We start from the raw sequence: 4,679 nt of genomic DNA, 5'->3' as shown, positions 1-4,679 counted from the left end.
GCAATTAATGCGGTGAATTTAATGCGGAGGAGAGAGAAATCGAAGGTGCAATGAAACTATGACACGTGGCAAAAAGCAGGCTGGCAACAGCTGTTGACAGGACGCGTGCCAGTAATTTCGCGGCCACGCGCCCGAAAAATCGTGCCCACGCGCCAGGAAAAGCGTCTGGAATGACCATGTTCTGTCACGTCACCATAACTTCCTGCACGTCCTGACACAGTCAGAAGAAACCGTCGCACGACGTTTCAGAGGTTTGGACTGTTCTTATCTTTCCACCAACTCTTCGAATTTCAAAATTCAAAATTCGAAAATATTAAAAAGTAAGCGGGAAAATACCCCTTACCCCTTGGCAAACAAGTAACCGTTAGACGGATGCGGGTACAGTGTAAAGGCAAAACCCTTCACATACCTAGCACCCGCAGGGAATTGAAGCCAAGTAAACCTTGGCGAACAAGTAACCGTTAGACGGATGCGGGTACAGTGTAAAGGCAAAATCCTTCACATACCTAGCACCCGCAGGGAATTGAAGCCAAGTAAACCTTGGCGAACAAGTAACCGTTAGACGGATGCGGGTACAGTGTAAAGGCAAAACTCCACATACCTAGCACCCGCAGGGAATTGAAGCCAAATATTCCTCGGCAACCAAGTAACTATAAGACAGATGCGGGTACAGTGTAAAGGCAAAACCCTTCACATACCTAGCACCTGCAGGGAATTGACGCTAGGAATACCTTGGAAGTAAAGTAACCGTAAGACGAGCGCTGGTACAGTGTTAAGGCAAAACCCTTCACATACCTAGCGCTCCGCTGGGAATTGAAACCAGGAAGGATCTTCTGGGCAATGCTTGCGGAAACGGAAATAACATCCCCGCATAGCGGGAACGTTGAGAACTACGTTGTTTGAAGTTCCAGGATGGAATTGGTGGTTTTAACATAATTGATCACTATGTTCAAAACTACCAAAACCTCATGGAGAATCCACACAACTGGGACTCAATGCTCCTGACTTGCGAGGAGGTTACAGACCTACCCGCATCATACCCAAAGACCAAGCAGGAAACTCGGGCATTTCTGCAAGTGACAAGGACTTCCCATGGAAAACCTTACAAAACCCTTTTCAAAACCCTTTGCTTAAGTCCAAAAGTTCACCTCACTTTATTAAACACGCATGAGAAGAACATTGGACTGGGGGGACTTGAAGAGGTAGGTCCCAGCAGAGCCCAGTTGGACCCGCAAGACTCACCTTAAACAGGGACGTCTGCGCAGAGACCAACTGGATCCGCAGGACCAACCATGCTCAGAGACGTGACGTCCTTACGCGCAGTATGCAAGCTGGTCCCGCAGGAAATGCCTCCCATGGTGAAGGACTCCGCCTGTTCCCGCAGCCTCGGATACAAGCCATGAGGGAAGGCCACCCGCGCAGCATGGCTACACGCACTAGGTACTTAGCTCTCGATCATTCAGTGTCACCTGAAGGAATGAGCAAAGCCGGGAGCAATCCCGCACAGAGGCGGGAGGGGGAATACTCCCGCCCAAATAAGCCAGTCTATACTGAAGGACCTTTTACTGTACCTGACGAGGTATGGGCGAAAGATCTGATCAGGGATACGACAGCTCACTGATACAGTATGGCGAGCAGCATGCTCCTGTACTGTATCACTATTAAGCCGCTGCCTACTCACCAACTACTGTCATACCACGTGCGTAGCCGGCAGTTGGTGGAAAGGGAATAGTATACAGCAGGCCTGGTCGCTATCAGCCGCTGCCTACCCACCAACTACCAGCAGGGCACGTGTGTAGACTACTGTTGATGAACAGGAACACTGTTGCAGCCGGCCATACCTCCTTGGAAACCTACCTTCGGCTATAAATACCCCAAATGGTATGATCATCTGAACACATCATATCTTACTACATTATCATCATATTATACCTGATATCTGCTCTAGCAATCTCTTAATATACTTTTATATTTAAAGAGCAATCTAGTCTGATTCTCACGCCGGAGGGTGGTCACAAGGAGGAACCCCCCCTTCTCAGTGACGAGCTCATGGTGTCTGTTTTGCAGGTTATCAGAAGAACCATCTTCCAAGGGTCTAACCCCTCGTGGGAAACATCTCTCCAACCCCCAGGTTACCAGTAATCTGCCCGGGGTCCGGTTGGTGTTTCTTCAATAGAATATATTCCAAATAAACTCAAAGAAAATATATATTAATATGATAAAGGATATGCATGAGATTTTTATTACTCTATGTCAAATCTTTCAATTTTATTACACAATCTGAAATAAAAATAAAAGATCCGCAAATATTCCCTCCCACGCTTAACATTTTTATTATAAATACTATTTACATTCTCTTTGTTTCCACACCCTCTTTGTTTTTATTCAAATCAAACACAAGAGAAAGAAGATCTACAAGCACTCGGTATCATGTCATCCGACTCTGAATCCGAAGCCGAAGCGAAACCTAAGTCTAAATCTAAATCTAAATCTGAATCTGAACCGGTTTGTATTATATGTTTCAACCACTTTCATTCTCATTATTATCAAAACCAATATAATTTACGGAAAAAGCTAAGAAAAAGAAGAAACATAAGTCGTGTAAGTCATGTTGTTGCAAGCATCGGAGTCATGAACATGACCATCATACAGCCGAAGCTTACGTGAAGCCTGGAGTTAATAAAAACGTATGTCGTGATATATTCTGTAAGTCTCATTATGAGAAACCACTCATCATGGGAACTCCAGTAGACAAGTTGCAACGTCCACCTTTGTTTCCACCACCTATTTTTCACCAACAACAAAGGTTTATGGGTCCTCCGGTGATCATGGGACCGCCGCCACATGCGTTTTATCCTCCACCACCACCACCGCCGCAGTTTTATCCGTACCGCGATGGGATGCCGCCTTATGGTTATCCTCCATGGGGTGGATATAGAGGTTGATGTTGAAGTTTAGATTTTTGCCGGTTTTAGTAAGGTTGATTTCTTGGGCTTCTGTAGTATCTTGACATCTTATTTATATGTATTTTTCTTTCTTTTTGAATATGAAATAAAGTCTTTTAGTTTGGTTGTAGATAAAATATAAACAATTTCTTCTGAAAGTCTACTGAGCACTAAGGTTTTGAAAGATGGCTATATAGTGTTGGTATTATTAATATATATATTGGCAAAAGATCTAAGATCTTAACGTATAATAGGTACGTGAATCCTTATTTTTCACAAATCAATCCAAGAAATCACTCAAGAGCTGAATTGGAAACACGAATTATTGGCAAACACCCAAAACGATTATTGTATTAAGAAACTCACTCAAAACTTAATTACAATAATGAAACCTTACACGGTTTATATAGACCAAACCTAGACACGTTTGAGTCTAACTAGGATTCCTAAACAATAGGTAAATTAATTAAAATAAACCTAACAACCTAAACCCACATGTATTAAGAAGTATTATGATCCATATGTAACTTGTGCCTTGCTCGCCAAGTTACTTGCCTTGCACATCAAGGCTTTGATTAGAAATTGCCAACATTCACCCCCCCCAATTTCTTAGTCGTATAGGGTAGGTCTTCCAATTTCAGCAGGTCCCGCATCTCCTTGAACTTTTTTCGCGTGAGAGCTTTGGTTAAAATATCGGCCCATTGTATTTTGCCACTTATGTGTTCGACTTCCACCTCCTCTCCTTCAACACATTCCCGAATGTAGTGGTAACGGGATTTAATGTGTTTACCGACTATGAACCACTGGATTTTTCACGAGAGAAATAGCAGATGTGTTACTTATATATAACACCACTTTCTGAGGTGGTTTCCCGGTTAACTCACTTAGCAACTCCCTAAGCCAAACCGCTTGAGACGCAACCGAACTAGCTGCAATGTACTCTGCTTCACACGAGGATAAAGCTACGGTCCCTTGCTTTTGAGAACACCAAGAGATCGGTGAAGATCCATAGTAAAATATATGGCCCGTAGTGCTCCTTCCATCATCTTCATCAATATTGTGACTACTGTCACTGAACCCGATTAACATGGTTCTTTCTCCTCGGTTATACTTGATACCATAACTCGGTGTCGTTTTCACGTATCGAAGTATATGTTTTATAGCATTTTCGTGTGACTCTTTCGGTTGCTGTATGTATCGACTAACATCCCCGACAGAATAAGTGAGGTCGAGTCGGGTTTGTAGCAAATACCGAAGGCATCCGACTATTTTTCGGTATCCGGTGGCTTCAACATCTATCTCGTCTTCGGCTTTTGACAGCTTCAAATTGGGATCCATGGGTACATAAGCTGGGTTACAGTTTTCCATACCAGCTTCTTTTAAAATTTTCCGAGCATGCGACTCTTGTTTAATTTTGATCCCATCTTTGCATTGCGAGACTTCGATTCCGAGGTAATAGGAAAGTTTTCCTAAATCGAACATATCGAACTTTGATGCCATATTCTTCTTGAACCCGTTTATCATATTCAAGCAAAAACATGTTACAAATATATCGTCAACATAAACCGCGACAATTAAAATAAAATTACCGGTTATTTTCCGATAAATAGCTTGTTCTTTCATACACCGATGGAAATTCATCATCCTCAGTATTCCATCGAGTTTAACATTCCAATCACTTGGGGCTTGTTTTAGACCGTATACGGCTTTCGATAACCTGTACACCTTATGCGT

The 4,679-nt window shown here is 43.0% G+C and overlaps 1 pseudogene; it reads right to left on the bottom strand.

Annotated features, from left to right (window-relative positions):
- Positions 1–3,731: 3,731 nt before the first annotated feature.
- Positions 3,732–4,445, bottom strand: LOC143565354 (secreted RxLR effector protein 161 pseudogene; annotated as a pseudogene).
- Positions 4,446–4,679: the final 234 nt, after the last annotated feature.

This window comes from Bidens hawaiensis, unplaced genomic scaffold, assembly GCF_021521415.1.
Source record: "Bidens hawaiensis isolate Kalapana, Puna unplaced genomic scaffold, B.hawaiensis_p1.1 tig00022321_1, whole genome shotgun sequence".
In the NCBI taxonomy this organism is placed as follows: Eukaryota; Viridiplantae; Streptophyta; class Magnoliopsida; order Asterales; family Asteraceae; genus Bidens; species Bidens hawaiensis.
The sequence above is the reverse complement of the archived record's forward strand: the minus strand, read 5'-3'. Positions and strand labels throughout refer to the sequence as shown.